This window comes from Pristis pectinata, chromosome 13, assembly GCF_009764475.1.
Source record: "Pristis pectinata isolate sPriPec2 chromosome 13, sPriPec2.1.pri, whole genome shotgun sequence".
Taxonomy (NCBI): Eukaryota; Metazoa; Chordata; class Chondrichthyes; order Rhinopristiformes; family Pristidae; genus Pristis; species Pristis pectinata.
Genome location: NC_067417.1, coordinates 4244343 through 4265837, shown reverse-complemented (window position 1 = coordinate 4265837; position 21495 = coordinate 4244343). Strand labels below are relative to the sequence as shown.

Here is a 21495-nt window from a genome sequence, read left to right as displayed (position 1 = left end):
CATTACTTACTGTTTGCCAAATTTTTGCCCACACATTTAACCTATTTATATCTCTTTGAAGCCTCCTGTGTCCTTTTCACAATTTATTTTGCTACCTGTCTTTGAGTCATGAACAAATTTAGCAACCAGATCTTCAGTGCCTTCATCCAAGTCTTTTATATAATTTGCTAGAAGTTAAGGCCCCAGCAACAATACTTATGGCACATGTTTGTTACATCTTGCCAATGACGAAAATATATGTTACCTCCTACACACAAAGTTCTTTTCCCTCCACAGTAAAAACTGCAGCCTTTGATGTGGTGCCTTATCAAATGCCTTTTGGAAATCTAAATATAGTACATGCACTGGTTCCCCTTAATCCGTAGCACGTTACTTTTTCAAAGAACACCAATAAATTGGTCAAACATGATTTCCCTTTCACAGAAGCCAGATGATTTGTGCCTAATTACTTTGATCTTGTCTAAGTGCCCTGATATATATTCTTTAACTGGAACTTCGAACACTTTCCTTCTGACAAATGTGAAGTCAACTGGCTTTCTGCGAGTTTTTTGCTTTCTGTCTCTTTTTTTTGAGTAAATGAGCTATATTTGTTAATATCCAGTCGCAATGAGGTTTTGCCATACAAGGAGAGATTGAATAGGTGGGGACTGTAGTCTCCAGAGTTTAGAACAATGAGATATTCTATTGAAACCTGCAAAACTCTTAAAGATGTTAATAAAAGGGAGGCAGAGGGGATGTTTCCCTTGGCTGATGCGTCTAGGGCTGGGAAGAAAGGCTTGATCAGTTTGAGAAGAAAGGCTCGATCATTTAGGATCAAGATGAAGAGAAATTTCTCCACTCAAGCTGGGAACCTGAGAAATTCTTCTGGAGGGATGTGGAGGCTCAGACATCAGGTTTATTTAAAACAGAGACTGATAGACTTCTGGAGATTGGTAACCAAGGAATGTGAGTATTGTTCAAGAAAGTACCCCTTAGGTAGATCAGTCATGATCTTGATGAATGTCGTAGGAGGCTCAAAGGGCCAGTTAGCCTCCTCTTGCTCTTGCTTTTAACCTCATACTCTGCCTTCAAGTTTGTTCTTCCAAAGTGTACCACTTCACACTTGTCCGGATTCTGCCCAACTCTGCATCCTGTCTATATCCTGTTGTAACCTACAACCTTCTACACTATCCACAGCACCTCCAACCTTCATGCCATCTGCAAACTTACTAACCCATCCCCCTCCCCCCCCCACTTCCTCATCCAAGTCATTTATAAAAATCACAAAGAGCAGGGGTCCCAGAACAGATCCCTGCGAAGCACTACTGACTGACCTCCAGGCAGAATACTGTCCATCTACTACCACCTCTGCCTTCTGTGGGCAAGCCAATTCTGATTCCACACAGCCAAGTCTCCATGGATCCCATGCCTCATGACTTTCTGGATGAGCCTACCATGGGGAACCTTGTCAAGTGCCTTACTGAAGTCCATATACATCACATCCACCGCTCTACCTTTCTCAATTTGTTTTGTCACCTCCTCGAAAAACTCAATTAGGCTCGTGAGGCACAACCTGCCCCTCACAAAGCCAAACTAACTATCCTAATAAGACTATACTTCTCCAAATGCTCATAAATCCTGTTGCTAAGAATCCTCTCCAACAGCTTACCCATGACTGACGCAAGATTCGGGATTATCCCTATTCCCTTTCTTGAACAAGGGAACAACATTTGCCATCCTCCAATCCTCTAGTACCACTCTAGCGGCCAGGAAGGATGCAAATATTACTGTCAACACCCCTGCAATCTCTTTGCTCGCTTCCCGTAGTAACCTGGGGTATATCCTGTCCGGCCCCAGGGACTTATCTATCCTAATGTTTTTCAGAAGCTCCAACACTGCCTCTTTCTTGACCTCAACACACTCCAGCACATTAACCTGTTCTACGCTGACTTCACATTCGTCAAAGTCTCGTCATCCTCCTGTTCTTCACATACGTGTAGAACGTCTTGGGGTTTTCCTCAATCCCACTCGCCAAGGCCTTCTCATGTCCCCTTCTAGCTCTCTTAAGTCCCTTCTTAATCCCCTTTCTGGCCACCTTATAATTCTCAAGAGCCCTGCCTGATTTTTGCTTCCTAAACCTTAAGTATGCTTCCTTCTTCCTCTTGACTAAATATTTCACCTCTCTTAGTTCCTTCACCCTACCATCCTTTCCCTGTCTCAGTGGGACAAACCTATCCAGAACCCCATGCAAGTGTTCCCTAAGCAGCCTCCACATTTCTGCTGTGCATCTCCCCGAGAGCATCTGTTCCCAATTTACGGTCCCAAGTTCCTGCCTAATACCATCTTAATTAGCCCTCCCCCCCTTTATAAACTCTCCCATATTGTCTGCTCATTAAAAACTTTCCCATATTGTCCGCTCGTGATCTATCTAATGGATTGATGCAGCTGCAAGCTCATTATCTCCCTGTCATGAACAATTCCACCACTATCCCTCTATACACCAACATTCACTACTTTCTCATTGTTGAATAAATATTCTGGAGACACAGGAGACTGCAGATGCTGGAATCTAGCGCAACATAAAAACTGCTAGAGGAACTCAGTGGGTCGAGCAGCATCTTTGAGGGGAAAGGGATGGTCAACATCTCAGGTCAAGGCAGAGACCTGAAACATTGACAATCCCTTCGTCTCTACTGATGGTGCTCGACTGACTGAATTTGTTTTTTTGCCAATAAATATTGTTTTGTGACCCAACAAGTAAATTCATTACTTCCACATGCTACATGTGCCTTAGCCATAAGATGCTGAGATAAAGTCCTTCTCTGAGATGTTTCTGGGGAGCTATGAGGTACTGAGGGTTCAGGTCAGCGAGGTTGAATGAAGGGTTAATCCTTTGGGCCTCCTGATCCAGTAGAAAGCTCTCTTAGTGCCATGCCTAAAAAGATTTGCAAAGCAATTTCAAGCCCACCTCATTCCCATGTTTAATCTCCACCTCCAGCCCCACTTGGAGTGTGTGTTTAGAGTAGCAGTCCAGTAGTCAAATAAAACTTGACACTTTTCAAGCTTAAAGTACCAACTACAACTTACAAGATCACTGTTTGATCCAGAGTCCACTCTGTAGAGCAGGATGAGACTTGCTTGTGTTTCTTAGAACATCGAACAGTCCAGCACAGGAACAGGCCCTTTGGCCCACGATGTTGTGCCGAACTAATTAAACTAGTCACTAAACGCCTAACTAAACGAATCCCTTCTGCCTACACAATGTCCGTACCCCTCCATTACCTGCACATCCATGTGCCTATCTAAGAGACTCTTAAACGCCTCTATTGTATCTGCCTCTACCACCGTCCCTGGCAGCACATTCCAGGCACCCACCACTCTCTGGGTAAAAAAAACTTGCCCTGTACATCTCCTTTGAACTTCCCCCCCTCTCACTTTAAATGCATGCTCTCTAGTATCAGACATTTTGACCCTGGGACAAAGATAATGGCTGTCTACTCCATCTGTGCCTCTCATAATCTTATAAACTTCTATCAGGCCTCCCCTCAGCCTCCGCCATTTCTTCTTACCAAAGGATGACAGAGTGAGCTCTGTGATCAGCAGGTTTAAGGAGGGGGAATGACTCAATAATTGTCCTCAGAGCCGGATACATTAAGGATCCAAAAATCCTTCCAGGCCACAGATAGCACAGCCTCTCTGTACTTGCAACCCTCTCTATCTAAGGTCCTACATGACAGCTAATGGAAGAATCTGGACCACCCGTTAATCCATTTGGGAGTTTTGGGAGCAAGTCCACATTTTGCTCTCAAGTGATTTGCTATTATGTTATTAAACATCAAGGGTAGATGTTTAGACTCTCTTTTGTTGGAATGTTAAACTCTCTCTCTTGTTGGCTGATCACTGCTTTGCCTTTTGAATGAGACTTTAATTTGCTGAGTTTTTTTCTTGCCATTTATCAACCCCGTACCAGAATGTTGTTCAGGTCTTATTGCAGGCTTCACGTGTTGAGGAGTTGTGAATAGAAGTGAATATTGTGCAATCATCAATGAATCCTCCACTTCTGACCTTGATGATGGAAGGAAGGTCATTGATGACACAGCTGAAGATGGTTGAGCCCAGGACACTACCCTGACTAACTCATGCAGTGATGTCCTGGGACTGGGCTGACTGACCTCCAAGACCCACAAACATCTTCCTTTCTGTGAGGTATGACTCCAGCCTTTGGAATGTTTTCTCCTTGATGTTAACCACAATTTTTCCAACAGTCAATAGATTTTTAGCTACTAAGGGGTAAGGGGTTAGTGCAGGGAATGGCAATGAGGTAAAAATATCAGCCATGATCTAATTGAGTGGAGCAGCAATCATGATAGGGAGGGGATGAATGGCTTACACTGGCTTCTACTTCTCGTCAGAGCCCTGGCCTATGTTTATCCTCCAATCACGTTACTTTTTGTGGGAACTTGCTGTGCGCAAATGGTCTGTTGCCCTTTGCTACATTTTTCTGTGAAAAGAAAATCTAGATCAGTGGTTGTAAAGTGCTTTGGGAATCTGTGAAAGATTGAGTTGGGACAGCTAACAATGCAGCACTCTCCCAACACTGGACAGGGAGTGAGTCCTGGTTTTGAATCACTCATTGAATGCAAGAGAAACTGAATAAACTTGAGAGAACATTCTAATGTGAGCCAGAGCTCATTCTAATCTCACATTAATAAAAAGTAATTTAACATAAGCACTGTGCATCAGATTTAAACTACAGACCTGAAACAGAACAGTAATCTTTCCCAAAGATAGATATAAGCCCAGAAGGAATGTTTACTGACACTTCACTGAAGAGTTAAGAAGCTCAGCATCAATTGTAAAGAATCTGATATCATCTATCTAGGAATCTCTTTTGACTTCAATTCAAACTGAGTTGGTGCTGTCAGGCATACACAGTGGTACGTTTTATATAATGGAGATAGGTAACACTTTATCTCATGTCTCAGGAAACACTTCAAACCACTTCACGTGTAATGAATTACTTTGCATTGGCAGTTATGTATGGAAATTTGGCAGCCATTTTGTGTGCACTGCAATTCCAGATTCAGCAAAATGAGCAGTGGCCAATCTATCCATTGCATTGCGTGTTTATTGAAAGAGGAGCCTTGGCTGGATCATTACGGAACTCCTTAATCTTCAAAACAAAATCTTGCAGCCTGTCTACATTTGATCTCTGCCAAAACTCTGTAGTGTATGTCTTAACCGAATCTACTTCAGGACTCATAATCTTACCACTAACAACACATTACGCAGATTCAGAAGTCGAATGTGTTGGTAACCACCACCATTAAGCCATTTCTGCTCGTCCTATCACGACCATTTTCTTTGTTCTACCCATTGCTCCCTCATCTCCTCTCCTCCTGAAAACTAACACATCTCTGTCCTTCCCAGTTCTGATGAAAGGTTGTACACCCAAAACGTTGACTGTTCTTCTTTAAACAGATGATGATTCCGTGCACTTTCTGTCTTAATCTCCCAACCCCTCCACTGAGTTAACTGACTTAATTGTCCCCTTCCATCAGACAATGATTCCGTTTCAGATTCATTTCCTACCTCGATCACACTGCCATCTCAGTGAGCTGCTCCAGCTCCACAACCTCAGGAAATCTATGCTCCTTTACTTCTTGCTCTCAGCCCATCCCTGATCTATAGTGCACCTTTGGTTGACACGCTTTCAACTATCCACATCGTCTATTTATTCTCCCCAGCTCTCCAGAGCAGAACCAGGTATAGGCATGCATAGAGATGTACTGTGCAGAATAAGTCTGTCAGCACTTTGAGTCTGCATATCAATAACCCACTTGCACTAATCCTACATGAATCCCATTTTATTCTCCCCACATTCCCACCAGCTCCCCCTCAGATTCTAACACTCACCTACACACTTGGAGCAACTTACAGCAGCCAATATACCTACTAACCTGAACATCTTTGGGATGTGGAGGATACCAGAGCACACAGGGGAAACTTATGTGGTCGCAGGGAGAACATGCAACCTCTACACAGACAGCGCTGGAGGTCGGGACTGAACCCGGGTCTCTGGAGCTGCGAGACAGCAGGTCTACCCACTGTGCCCTCTTGTTACCTTAGACCTCTTCCATCAATCAACAGGATCATGGCTGATTGTGGGGAGGGCTGTGGATACAGATAGCATGGCAGAAGCCAACTGAGACAAGGGGATAAACCTTCCCCAAACATAAGACCCACCAGCAAGGAGTTCAGGTCCGACCTTGGATCAGTTTAAGAATTGCTGCTCCAAGTAATTAATACAGGCTGTAAGTTGCTGAGGACCACTGCTGATTCTTTTGGCACCCTACAAGTAACAAGCTGTCAACGTGAAAAAGAGCTGTTTACTCCTACTTTCTGTTTTCTGTTCTTTAACCAGTTCTCTATTCGTGCTTATAGACCATAAAACATAAAGCATAGAACAGTCCAGCACAGAAACGGGCGATACTGTGCCGAACTAATTAACCTAATGTCATCCATTCCCTTCTGCCTACACAGTGTCCATATCCCTCCATTCTCTGCACATTCATGTGCCTACCTAAGAGCCTCTATTGTATCTGTCTCCACCACCACCCCTGGCAGCACATTCCAGGCACCCACCACTCTGTGTAAAAAAAACTTGCCCCACACATCTCCTTTGAATTTGCCCCTCTCACCTCAAATGCCTGCCCTCTGGTATTAGACATTTTGACCCTGGGACAAAGACACCGGCTGTCTATTCTATCTATGCCTCTCATAATTTCATAAACTTCTATCAGATCTCCCCTCAGCCTCTGCTGCTCCAGAGAAAACAACCCTAGTTTGTCCAGCTACTCCTTATAACACAGCACGAATATATCACATCAACCCTGGGAGCCTTTGTGCTACCTCACCAAATGTCTTTTGAAAAACGTTTCTTAAAATCTCCGACTTTGTCCTCAAATCTCCTTATGTGGCTTGACATCATGTTCTCATAGTACCTGTGGGCATTTTACTACAACACTGGTACTATGAAAATGTACAATGTGTTTATTGGAACGGGATGTGTTTGCCACATTATCCAGTGGTAGTGCAGCAGCCCTGTGACATTAACGCAGACTGTCAGGCCGGATTATGTGTTCAATTCCTGGAGCAAAATTTCAATGACCTGCCTTCCAAATCAAGGGATGAGATTGCCACCAATTGGGTGTAGCCAACAGTCACCATCTGTCTGACGCAGTTCAGAAACAATCTTTGCACAGGTCATTTGTTCTGAGACCAAACATATTGGACAGAGAAATTCTGGGAAGAATAATAGAACTTGCCATTGTTAGTGTGTAAATAACCCAGGAGTTTACAGCTAGAAGGGATGTGGGAGAGAAAGGAAGTGATTACGCAAGAAGGGGTGCAGAAAAGATTCTTAAGTATGTTGCCAGGACTGGAGGGCTCGAGTTAAAAGGAGAGATTGGAGACACTGGGGCTTGTTTTCCCTAGAGATAAGGAGGCGGGTGACATTACAGAGGTTTATAAAATTATGAGGGGCTTAAAAGGGGGGAGGGTTGAGGGGCAAGTTTTCTTACACAGAAGGTGGTGGGTATATAGATTGAGCTGCCAGAGGAAATGATAGAGGCGGGTACAATTACAGCGTCTAAAAGACATTTATACGTATTGGTATTGGTTTATTATTGTCACTTGTACCAAGGTACAGTGAAAAATTTGTCTTGCAAACCGATTGTACAGATCAATTCATTACACAGTGCAGTTACATTGAGTTAGTACAGAGTGCATTGAGGTAGTACAGATAAAAACAATAACAGTACGGAGTAAAGTGTCACAGCTACATAAGGTGCAGGGTCACAAAAAGATAGATCGTGAGGTCAGAGTCCATCTCATTGTACAAGGGAACCGTTCAATAGTCTTATCAATGTGGGATAGAAGCTGTCCTTGAGCCTGGTGGTGTGTGCCCTCAGGCTCCTGTATCTTCTGCCTGATGGGAGAGGAGAGAAGAGAGAATGACCTGGGTAGGATATGGATAGGAAAGGTTAGAGGGCCAAATGCAGGGAAATGGGACTGGCTTAGTTGGCATGGGTGAGTTAAGCAAGAGGGCCTGTTTCCATGCTGTATGACTGTATGACTAAGAGATGGTAGGGCTTCACAAATTGGCGCAGGGTTTCTATTGCTCCGACTTTTGCTTTGTGCAAATGGCCACTGCCCCTCATCATCCAGACAACTTCCAGAAATTGCTCCTTTTCCTTATTAAAGCCACTGTAGCTCAAGGTTCCTGAAACATCACAAAAGCAGAGGCCAAATGAAATAATTTGAATCTCACTCCTGCAGAGAGGAGGTTCATGGAATCACAGAAGCTCACAACACAGAAACAGAGCCTCAACCCACCATCGTTCTCACCTATAATAATCTAATTTACCAGCTCCATATCCTTCTATGCCTTTGCAATTCAGGTGCTCATCTGGATACTTCTGATAATTTTTTTTCTTACTCTTCCTTCATTCTTATTTCTTTTTCCATTTGGCCTATTCTTAAATGTTGCTGTTGTATCTGCTTCCACTCCCTCCCCTGACAGTGTGTTCCAGGCACCCACCACTCTCTGTGTAAAAAACTTGCCCCGCACATCTCCTTTAAACTTGCCTCCTCTCAGCTTAAAGTCACCCTAAATACCATATTCCTGCTCTCTCCCAATATTGCTGGTATATAGAAATCTATGCACCTGGATATATTTCGCAAAACCTCTCAGTGGACTCCCTCCTACCCACCTCTGTAACCTCCAGCAGCCCTAGAATATCTGAGATATCCGTCCTGCTCTGACACTGAAGTCCGGCTCCATCTCAACAAATTTACATAGAACATAGAACAGTACAGCACAACACAGGCCCTTTGGCCCACAATGTTGTGCCAACCTTTAAACCTCGCCTATCTAACCCCTTCCTCCCACATATCTCTTATTTTAAATTCCTCCATAAATCGCTCTAGTAATCTCTTGAATTTGACCAATGTACCTGCCTCCATAATTCTACCATTCTAAGTCTAATTTAATAATTCTACCATTGGCAGCTCTGCCTTCTGAAGGCCCAGAGCTCCAGAATTCACTCACTGAACCTCTCTGCCTCTCTTTCCATTTGCAAGACACTCCTTAAAGCCTGAATCACAAGAGAGATGCTGGAAACCTGGAGCAATGCACACAAAACCCCTGAAAGCCTTTCCCTTTGACCAAACACTTCACCGTGTGCTCTGATATCTCCTCATGTGGCTCAGTGTCACTAGTGTTTGCTAACACTCCGGTAATGCAACTTTGGAAAACTTTGGGTATTTTGAAGGATCTGTATAAGTGTTATCATCGATGACAGACACAAGTACATAAAAAACAAGAAGTGGGCTATCTAGCCCTTCGAGTACGTTCTACCATTCTTCAAGATCATGGCTGATTTTCTTCTCAGGGCAATTTTCCAGCATTACCCCTATGCCCCCTTGATTTCCTCAATGTCCAGAAGTCAATCAATCTGTGTCTTGAATGAACACAATGACCGAGCTCCCACACCTCTCCGAGGTAGAGAATTCCAAAGATTCACCCTCCTCTGGGTGAAGAACTTTCTCCTCAGTCTACCCCAGACTGTGCTCCCTAGCCCTAGATCCCTTAGCCAGGGGAGTCATTTTCCCTGCATCCACCCTATCAAGCACTTCAAGAATTTTCTAAATTTCAATGAGGTCTCTTTCCATTTGTCTAAATTCTAACAAATATAATCGCAGTCTGCTCAGTCTCTCCTCATGACATCACAGGTGTTGGAGACTACAGACCAACATCATCCCAGTCCTCGCAATGTCCCAAACCACTTTGAACCCAACATCTTTCGAAGTGCAGCCACTTTCTGTGCACAAACCTCTGCATACAGCAACATGCTACTGGCTAAATCATCTGTTTCAAGGGATAAACATCAGCCAGGACACCAGGGAGAACATCCCTGCTCTTCCCCTAGAGAGAAATATTCTATATCCACCTAAGGTAGCAGACAGGGCCTCATTTGTTAATCCATCTTAAACAAGCCTCTCCTTAATGTACCACTGCCTCAGCATTGCACTAGAATGTCGGTCTGGAGAAGGACTTGAACTTGTAACCTTCAGACTCAGAATGCATGCCTGACACACATCAAAACAAATATTTTGAAATGTTCTATATAAGGTCAGGTTTTAAGTAGAGATGATTCAATGCGATTGCAGACTTCAGATATAAATATACAGGCTATATATTCCTATAATTTTAGCAATGGTAGGCTTCAACAAACTAGAACTACGTGCACATACCAAATTATCGAGTCTGTCTGTGTGCACAGAGATCCTTCAGTAAAGACCAAGAAAGCTTCTTACACTTAATCTTTCTGCAGTTCCAATCCTCCATGGTCCGTGAAGTTTTTCAGACAATTCCTTGTTGTTCTTTGCCCGTAGATTACAGAATCAACCCGCCGGTCCCAATCCATAAGCTTAAACTCAACCAAAACACTCCTACCTTCATCGCAGTGTGTACAAGGAACTGTTTACGTATTTGTTTATGGGATGCAGAGGTCACTGATCTGCAGAGTAGAGCAGGAGAATAGGAAGACTGGAGAGAGTCACGCGGACTCAATGAACAAAGGGGCTTCCTTCACACTGCAATGACTCTATGCCTCACTGACAGCGAACAGTCAATGAACTTGCTGTGGTCTGGCGTCAACTATTAGCCAGACCCATTGAAAGGTAGCAGATTCCCTTCTCTGAAGACAGAGCGGTGAAGAAGGCATTTGGCACACTATCCTTTGGCACTGAGTACAGGAGTTGGGTCAGTATGTTGCCAGTCGGTGGTGAGACCACACTTGGAAGTGTCGTCAGCTACAACAAGGATATTATTCAGATAGAAAGGGTGCAGAAAAGATTCATGGGGATGTTATTAGGTCATAGAACAATATAGCACGGATACAGGCCCTTCAGCCCAACAAGTCAACCATGTTGTCCACCCAGCTAGTCCTAATTTCCTGCGTTCGGCCCATACCCCTCCAAGCCCTGCCCTTCCATGTACCTGTCTGAGTGCTTCTTAAATGACACTGGTGTACCTGCCTCACCCATTTCCTCTGGCAGCTCGTTCCATATACCCACCACCCTCTGTGTGAAAAAGTTGCCCCTCAGGTCCCTTTTAAATCTTTCCCTTCTCACCCCAAATCTATGCCCCCTAGTTTTGGACTCCCCTACCCTGGGGAAAAGACTGTTACCATCCACCTTATCTATGCCTCTCATAATTTTAAACACTTCTATAAGGTCGCCCCCTCATTCTCCTATGTTCCAAGACCTAGCCTGGCCAACCTCTCCCGATAACTCAGGCCCCCCAGTCCTGTCAAAAATTGTCTCTGCACTCTTTCCAGTTTAACCACATCTTTTCTATAACAGGGTGACCAAAACTCTGCACAGTGCTCCAAGTGCAGCCTTACCAACGACGTATACAACTGCAACATAATGTCCCAACTCCTGTACTCAGTGCCCCAGCTGATGAAGACCAGCGTTCTAAACACCTTTTTCACCACCCTATCTGCCTGTGATGCCATTTTCAGTGATCTACCAACTTGTACTCCTGGGTTCCTCTGTTCCATTACACTCTCTAGTGCCCTACCACTCATAGTCCTCTGTTGATTTGACTTCCCAAAGACGCTATAGGGACTAGAGGGTTTGAGTTATAAGGAGAGGTTGGATAGGCTGGGACTTTTTTTCCCTGGAGCATAGGGAGGCTTTAGAGGTATATAAAATCATGAAGGCCATAGATAAGGCAACAGGTGATCACAGTCTTTTCCCCAGGGTAGGGGAATCTAAAACTAGAGGGTATAGATTCAAGGTGAGAGGGGAAAGGTTTAAAAAGGGCCTGAGGGGAAGTTTTTCCACACAGAGAGTGGTTGGTATATGGAACGAGCTGCCAGAGGAAGTGGTAGAGGCGGGTACAATTACAATGTTTAAAAGAAATGTGGATGGGTGCATGGGTAGGAATGGTTTAAAGGGATATGGACTAAAGGCAAGCGAATGGGACTAGCTTGAAAGACTCCTTGGTTGGCATGGATGAGTCGGCCTGTTTCTGCACTGTATAACTCTATAAGTGAACTAAATGTGTTTTTAGGACGAAAAACAAACTTCTGGAGGAACTCAGCAGGTCAGACAGCATCTGCGGAGGCAAAAAGACAGTCAACAAGCAGGAACTCGATCCGTAATGTCCACCATCCCTCTGCCTCCACAGATGCTGCCTGACCCACTGAGTTCCTCTAGCAGCTTATTTTCTGCTCCAGATCCCAGCATCTGCGGTCTCTTGTGTCTCTCTTTTTAGGACGATCCAACAGTTTCATTGCTACCGTTATCTATTTATTTTGTTACTTGAAGTTAAATTCTTCTGCTGCTGTGATGGAATTTGAACTCGTATCTCCAGCCACTGCTTGCTGAGCTACACCAATGTCAATGAGGTCATTGGTTGCCAGTATGAACCCACTCACAATAAACAAAGAGAATGTTTGGAGAGGATAGAGTGCTGGCCCCTTCCACCTTACACAAACACATCAAACAGAAGAACTCGGGTGCTGACAAGAATGTACAACCTTTCCATAAATGGTAGAAGGAAAGACAAGCAAACCCATATTTCTTCTCAAACTCAGAATACTGTAAATTATTTTACAGACAATTAAGTACTCTCTTTAAGAGTGGTAATATATGAAATGTGGCAGCCCATTGAATGCACAGCAAACTTCCACAAAAGAATGAGATTACTTTTGGGTATTTATCTTAGCAATGTCAGCTGAAGGTCAGACAGGGAGCAGAAGGAACTGGATCAGGAGTCTCGCATATGGCCTTGGAGGCTGCTTCACGATTTCAGGCCAATCCATCTGATCTTGGCTTCCGTCCACTTTCATTCTGCTCCCTATAATCCTTGACCCCTATCGTCAAACAATCTGTCAGACCTAGCCTTCACAGCTCACTGGAGAAGAAATTCCTCTGACACTCAGGCTTTTCCTGCAACTGTTCCCCCAGTTCTTGATTCCCCCATCAGGGGAAATGTCCACCCCATCAAACTCCCTCAGAATTTGACGTGATTGAGGTCACCTTTCATTCTTCAGGACTCCAAAGAGCCAATGCTGCTCAAAGAAGGGCAGTCCTTCCCTTACTTTCAACCATGTACCCACCCCCCCCAAGCGATTTCACCATTCAATACTGTTTTTGAATCTGGTTTTACATCTGATTCACATATTCCTTAATTGCCTCAGTACCCAAGAATATATCATTCTCAGCCTTGAATCTACTCAACAGCTAAGCACTGCAGCTCCCTAGGGTGGAGAAATCCAAAGATTCACAGAATCAGAAAGATCACAACCTTCCAAAAATAATCTGTACATAATTTAAATATTCTTTCTAAAGTGTAATTTTCAGCCCAGAGAGCAGTGTGCCTATTCATTGCACATTGTCAGTCGAACAAGGAAAATAATTTGCCTGCTCAATACTGAAATCCATATTGCTGCCTATCTAATCTGCTGGAGGATTTTAGCGGGACAAACCCTTTCCTGTCACTTACGTTCCAAACAATCCAAAAGGACCCCCGTCCTCCTTTGTCTTCCCTCATTCCTGTGGCCCCCTTTCCCCTTCCTCGGCCATCATGACCTGCCCATCTATTCCCCACCTCCTTCCCTTTATTCCATGGTCCACTGCCCTCTCCTACTGGATTCCTTCTTCTTCAGCCCTTTGCTTCTTCTACCTCTCACCTTCTTACATCTCCCCCCTTCCCCCACCCCCATCTCCACCCACTTGCCTTCCCCTTCTCACCTGGACTCAGCTATCACCTGCCAGCGTGTGCTCCTCCTCCTCCCCAACCTTCTTATTCTGGCTTCTGCCCTCTTCCGTTACAGTACTGAAGGGTCTCGGCCCGAAACGTCTACTGTTTATTTCCCTCCATAGATGCTGCCTGACCTGCTGAGTTCCTCCAGCACTTTGTGTGTGTTAATCCCAATGAACCAACCTGTTTTATTAATTTAATCACTGTAAACAGACCTTATTGTGGATATCCTCTCTCTTACTCATTTTTCATGGTGTAATCATCGTTGCCATGTGTTATCCCTTGAGAAGTAGTGGCGAATGTCATCATGAACCGTTGTAGATACAACTGAGTGGACTATGAGTCCACCTAAAAGTCAATTACTCCTTGTATGTCTCTGGAGTAATGCATAGGTTGGACCACCTGAGGTCTGCAGCAGATTTTCTCTGCCCACCGGATTTTTACAACAATCCGGCCATTTCAACATCACCATTACTGAGAGCGGAGCAATTACTAAAAGCGCTGGAGGAACTCGGTGGGACAGGCAGCATCTATGGAGGGAAATGGACAGTCGATGCTGTCTGACCCGTTGAGTTCCTCCAGCACTTTTTGTGTTGTTCCAGATTTCAGTCCATTAAACCCATGAACACTACCTCGCTATCCTTTTTTTAACAATTTATTTATTATTGTAACTTATAGCAATTTTATATCTTTGCACTGTACTGTTGCCGCAAAACGACAAATTTCACAACGTACAAGTCAGTGATAATAAATCTGATTCAATTCTGTATTTTCTTGTGGCTCCATATTACTGAGTGGTTAATTTTGTTTAAGGATTGCCAGGTTATTTTTAGCTGAATTTAAAAACCACAGCTGCTACATTGCATTCAATTCTGGTCGCCCCATTACAGGAAGGACGTGGAGGCTGTGGAGAGGGTGCGGAAGAGGTTCACCAGGATGTTGCCTGGATTAGAGGGCATGTGCTACGAGGAGAGGTTGGACAAACTTAGGTTGTTTTCTCTGGAGCGTCGGAGACTGAGAGGAGACCTGATAAAGAAGTTTACAAGATTATGAGAGGCACAGACAGAGTAGACAGCCGGTATCTTTTTCCCCAGGATCGAACTGTCTAATACTAGAAGGCATGTATTTAAGATGGGTGGGTGGGTGGGGGTGGGGGGGGGGGGGGGGGGTAACTTCAAAGGAGATGTGCGGGGCAGGGTTTTTTTTACACAGAGAGTGGTGGGTGCCTGGAATGTGCTACCAGGGATGGTGGTGGAGGGACCTAAGAGGCTCTTAGATAGGCATATGAATGTGCAGAGAATGGGGGGATATGGACTATGTGCAGGCAGGCTTTTCCCCAGGGCTGAAATGGTTGCCACAAGAGGACACAGGTTTAAGGTGCTGGGGAGTAGATATAGAGGAGATGTCAGGGGTAAGTATTTTACTCAGAGAGTGGTGAGTGTGTGGAATGGGCTGCCGGCAACGGTGGTGGAGGCGGATACAATAGGGTCTTTCAAGGGACAGTTAGATAGGTACATGGAGCTGAGTAAAATAGAGGGCTATGGGTAAGCCTAGTAATTTCTAAGGCAGGGACCTGTTCGGCACAGCTTTGTGGGCTGAAGGGCCTGAATTGTGCTGTAGGTTTTCTATGTTTCTCTATGTTTCAAGAAGGGATTAAGTGTCATTAGCTTAATTATTTCGGCACAACTTTGTGGGCCGAAGGGCCCGTTTCTGCATCACACCATTCTACGTGTTCAATTTTCTATGTTCTCTAGTGGGACAAACTCAGGAATCAGGGTGGTTAATCTTGGTTACCCTGTGGCCAGGGTGGTTGACCCAAGTCCAGGCTGGTTGATAACGAGGCCAGCTCAGTTAATCCAGACTACTAGCAACTCACCAAGGGCTGGAAGAACTAAACAGGTCAAGCAGCATCTCTGGAGAGAAACTGAGAGTCCAGCCGAAGGGTCTCGACCCAAACATCGACTGTCCATTTCCTTCCATAGATGCTGCCTGACCCGTTGACCTCCTTCAGCCTTTTGTGTGTTGCTCCAGATTTCATTACCTACAGACTCTTCTGTCTCCCCTGGGTTACTAGTCTGGTAACGTGATCCTTCATGACCACCGCACCTCCACATTTATCATTTCTTTTATTTGTATTCTGGGAGCTGGGCATCACTGGCAATGCCAGCATTTATTGTCCGTCCCTAACTGCCCTTGAGAAGGTTGCCTTCTCGAACCACTGCAATCCATGTGGTGAAGGTGCTCTCACAGTGCTGTTGGGGAACGAGTTCTAGGATTTAGATCCAGCAACGATGGAGGACTGACAATAGGTTTGTGAATCAGGATTGTGTGTGATCTGGAGGGTCAGCTGCAGGTGGTAGTGCTCTCATGTGCAAGACAACCTTGTCTTTTCGATGGTAAAAGTTGCAGGGTTGGGAAGTGCTGTCAAAGACTTGCCGGGCAAACAAGGGCAGAGCATTTTGTAGATGCTACAAGCTTCAGTCTCTGTGCAACATTGGTGAAGGGGACGAATACTTCAGTTGTAGATGCCACAACTGTGTGCCACAATGTGTGGGTCTGTCATGTTTGCTGCTTGACAGACCCACACTCAATGACTTAGGAACAGCTTCTTCCCCTCCGCCATCAGATTTTCTAACCCATGAACACTATTTCATTCAGCAACACACACAAGATGCTGGAGGAACTCAGCAGGTCAGGCAGCATCTGTGGAGGGAGATAAACAGTCGACATTTCAGGTCGAGACCCTTCATCATTGTTTATTTCCCTTCACAGATGCTGCCTGACCTGCTGAGTTCCTCCAGCATTTTGTGTATTGGTCCAGATTCCAGCATCTGCAGAATCTCTTGTGTCTTCAATACCACTTCGTTATTCCATTGTTTGCACTATTTATTTTGTAATTTATAGTAATTTTTGTGCCTTGCAAAATTCGCAACATACATCAGCAATAATAAACCTGATTCTAACTCTGATTCTGTTGAAATTATTAGTGAAGTGTATTCTATTACATTCTTCACTTTTGCCTTGTGGATGATGTAAAGGGCTTGGGGCGTCAGGGGATGAGTCACACACAGCAGGCTCCCCAGCCTCTGATCTGCTCTTGTAGCCACTGTATTTATGTGGCTGGTCCATTTGAGTTTCTGGTCATTGGTGACCCTCTGGAGGATGATTGTGGGAAACCCAGCCTGGACTCATCATCTACACACCATTGCCAGTGTGTGGAACTGCAAAGAGCATAACATAGAAACATAGAAAACCTACAGCACAATTCAGGCCCTTCAGCCCATAAAGCTGTGCCGAACATGTCCCTACCCTAGATATTACTAGGCTTATGCATAGCCCTCAGCTCCATGTACCTATCCAACAGTCTCTTAAAAGACCCTATCGTATCTGCCTCCACCACCGTTGCCAGCAGCCCGTTCCACGGACTCACCACTCTCTTAGTAAAAAACTTACCCCTGACATCTCCTCTGTACCTACTCCCCAGCACCTTAAACCTGTGTCCTCTTTTAGCAACCATTTCAGCCCTGGGGAAAAGCCTCTGACTATCCACCCGATCAATGCCTCTCAACTACTTCATTTCATACACTTGTTTCCAAGAACAAAATTTTAATTTAAATAATATAGAAATTGCAATCCAATCCCAAGTCATTCCTCACTTTTACAATTTGTAACACTGAGACTATCTAATATAGTCAAACAACTGACACATCTAGCCTGGAGCCTGAGGCACATTAATAAATCGAAATGCCTTATATATCATATAATTTTATTTGGTTATGGATATGCTTCATATTCAGTCACTGAACGAACAGTTAGGTTGTGGGAGGATTTAGAAGGGGCTGTTTTTATTTGCAGTTTGGAAATCTCGGTGTGCAGAAAACTTTTCCTGACAAGTTAATGTGAGTTTGAGTAAGTACACCCCTCCCCCCAACACACACGTACACACACTGTCCTATCACTTATAACCCTACTGTGGCTGGGGAATTTTCACAAGCAGAGTAATTTTCAGACTGTATTACACCACATTCAGACAGTCGGGAAGGAAGGTTCCCAGCCAAGAATGCAAGGTCTGAAAATTATCCAGAATGTTCCTGCATATGTTTCAACTTCATACGTGTACTCTTGCCTATGAGTCAGAAGGTTTCTGATTGACTTGAGCTGACAGTACAATACAATACTGGATCAGGCGAGATGTTAAATACAGGAGAATTTTGAATGGTAACATTCCCATGAAAGGTGATCAAGTCAGAAGTGCAATCAGGAGCTTGCAGGCTACAAATTATTTGCTTCCTTTCCTATGATACTGACTACAGGTGAAGAACATTTTTGGTTGTGAAATGCTTTAGGATATTCTGAGATAGATTCATAGATTTGGCAGAGAAAGGCTATTTGGACCACTGAATCTATTTAGTTTTCCAGTGGAGCAAACCCATCAATCTCCTCCATCCACCCCACCCCCCAAACTTTCCCCACAGCATTGCAAATTATACCTTCTCAAGAGGCTATCCGATTCCAAAAGGCTCTGATTGACCCTTCTACCAATATTCTTACAAGTAGCAAGTTCCAGATCATCACTGATCTCTGTGTAGAAACAAAATCCTCACATCCCCCTTCATCTGTGTCCCTGCTCGTTGATCAGTTTTAGGAGTTTGAGGAGATTTGGTATGTCACCAAATACTCTTACGGTGGAGAGCATGCTGACTGGTTGCATCACCGCCTGGTATGAATCCTCCAATGCACAGGATCACAAGAGGCTGCAGAGAGTTGTAGACTCAGCCAGCTCATCACGGGCACAACCCTCCCCGCCATCGAGGACATCTTCAAGAGATGGTGCCTCAGGAAGGCGACATCTATCATTAAGGATCCGGGACATGTCCTCTACTCGTTACTACCATCAGGGAGGAGGTACAAAAGCCTGAAGACCTGCACTCAGTGATTCAGGAACAGCTTCTTCCCCTCTGCCATCAGATTTCTGAACAGTCCATGAACCCATGAACACTACCTCATTATTCCTTTTTTTTGTGCACTATTTAATTTTGTTATTTATATATCTTTATGTCTTGCACTGTATTGCAACCATAAAACAACAAATTTCACATCATATGTCAGTGATAATAAACCTGATTCTGATTCTGAACATCTGCTCATGAGACCAGCTTTCCCCTACCTACTCTTTTCTATACCGGTCATAATCCATTACACTTCATCAAATCCTCTCTCGATGTTCTTGCTCCAAGGAAAACAACTCCAGCTTCTCCAGTCTAACCTTGCAGTCAAAATTCCTCATCCCTGGAACTATTCTTGCAAACCTTTTCTGTACCCTCTCTGGGAGTTTCACAAATCAGTTGTGAACGACACCACACATATAAGGTTAATGTTATTCATTAGACTATGAAAAATGGACAACATTAGAAGATTTTATTTCCACACTTAACCATTCATAACCTTTCTACACCTTAACAGCACTGATTAAAACCATACCGAGTACAATTACAGACGGAGCCTTTCAAAAGTTAGGCACCATCAGGGGAGAGGGTTTTAAAGTGCATTGTATTCTGGTGGAAGTTCTAGTCAGCCTTTGTTAAATCCTGGTGGGACCCCAGTTAGAGTGCTTAATTCCATACATATTATAAGATTTCTTTATTAGTCACATGTGCATTGAAACACACAGTGAAATGCATCTTTTTGCGTAGAGTGTTCTGGGGGCAGCCTGCAAGTGTTGCCACGCTTCCGGCGCCAACATAGCATGCCCACAACTTCCTCACCGATACATCTTTGGAATGTGGGAGGAAACCGGAGCACCTGGAGGAAACCCACGCAGACACAGGGAGAACGTACAAACTCCTTTCAGAGAGTGGCCGGAATTGAACCCGGGTCGCTGGTGCTGTAAAGCGTTACGTTAACCGCTACACTACCATGCTTGCCCACAGTATTATTATCATTAGAAAGGACGTCAAGGGCTTGGAGTAGGTACAAAAGAGATTTAGAGTCAATGAGTCATGGAGTCATACAGCATAGAAAAAGACCTTTCAGCCCACAGAGTCCATGCTGACCATCAAGCACTCATCTCTACTAATCCCATTTACAAGTTCTTGATCTGTTGCTTTCTATGCTTTGATGATTCAAGTGCTCATTCCTAAATGCTGCCTCTGTCACCCTCTCGGATAACACTGAAAGAGTACCACTAATGAGGAAGGTGCTGGGGTTGTTCTCCAACTGCAGTGAAGAGTAAAGGGAGCCAAAGGGTTACCTTCAAAACATGAAGGCTTTCGTCAGAGGAAATAAAGAGAAACAGTTTCCAGTGACAGAAGGGTTGATAACCAGAAGACATGGATTTAATGCAATTGGTAAAAGAACAGAGAGCAGATGATGAGTGTAGGGTCTTCTATGCCTCTGCTCATCAAGTCGAGGTTATTGTCATGTACACAAGTACGGTGAGGTACAGGTAAATTGAAAATCTTGCTTGCAGCAGCATCACAGGTGCATAGGTACAGACAGTATATAAATTATACAAGACAAATGTACTGTTGAAAGTATCCTGACCGGTTGCATCACGGTCTGGTACGACAATTTGAATGCACAGGAATGTAAGAAGCTGCAGAGAGCAGTGGACTCAGCCCAATACGTCACAGACAGATCCCTCCCCACCATCAGTAGTATCTACAGGAGGCGCTGCCTCAAGAAGGCAACATCTATCATCAAAGATCCCCACTACCCAGGCCATGCCATCTTCTTGCAGCTATCATCGGGCAGGCCATTCGGTTCTTGAACCAACCTGCACAACCCTAATCACTACCTCAGTATAGCAACACTATGACCACTTTGCACTACAATGGACTTTGGTTCTAATTGTGTTCTTTCTCATATAATCTTATATCAATTATGTTTAATTTATTTTTTTCTAGTGAATATTGTTTCTCTAATGCTCTGTGCCTGTGATGCTGCTGCAAATAAGTTTTTCATTGCACCAATGCATGTGACAATAAACTCAACTTTTGACTGTGAAGAGAGAGGGTAAAAAAAGACTGTGTAAAAAGAAGACATTTGTGCAAAAGAAAAATACAATCTGAGACAAGTCCAGGTAGTGCAAGAGTTGATCTTCTGAACAAAGCCCTTCATTGACAGTGAGCAACATTCAATCAACAGCAGTGGCTGATACAGCGATATATCAGATGCTTATGGTACGCACACTCAACATATGTGACAATGAGGATTTATTTGAATGTAGTAAGTTGTTGTGAAGGTAGGGATGTGGGAGTGCATTTAATAGAAATTGGAATGGGAAGGGGAATTGGATAAATACTTAAAAGGGAGAAGATTTTACACTGCAGTGGAGAATGGGGTCTCATTGGAGAGTTTGAAGGAGGTGAAACAGCCACGATGGGCTGATTGGGCTCCTGCTGTGCTTTGAACCTTAGGACATACATTGACATGTCCTGTAGTAGACAGCAGTGAGTTGAGTGATTGGGGTAAGAGAAAGAATGCCCAATGTTGTAAGTGCTTTGGGTTGAGTCAGTCGATTCTTACAATGGATCATTATAAAGCAAAGTTCCTCAGCTGGCTGTGTGGGTGGTCCAAGCCACCTTTTTCACAATATTGTTGTACTCCTGGTAAGAGAGACAGAACTGTATTGTTACAGGGTGTTTGCTTCCACCCACACTTCCAGCTGGAGAAGC

At 44.2% G+C, this 21495-nt stretch overlaps 1 protein-coding gene across 4 annotated transcripts in view; it reads right to left on the bottom strand.

Moving 5' to 3' along the window:
• The window catches only part of LOC127577121 (cadherin-11-like), a 235210-nt gene that overhangs the window by 195339 nt on the left and 18376 nt on the right, over positions 1 to 21495 (bottom strand). The window contains exon 1 of one of the 4 annotated variants that reach the window (XM_052028024.1): positions 10360 to 10490. The exons of the other annotated variants lie outside the window; for them this stretch is intronic. The gene's annotated coding sequence lies outside the window, so the exon portion shown is untranslated. Of the gene's footprint in view, positions 1 to 10359; positions 10491 to 21495 lie in introns of those variants that run through there. 4 annotated transcript variants of the gene reach the window in all.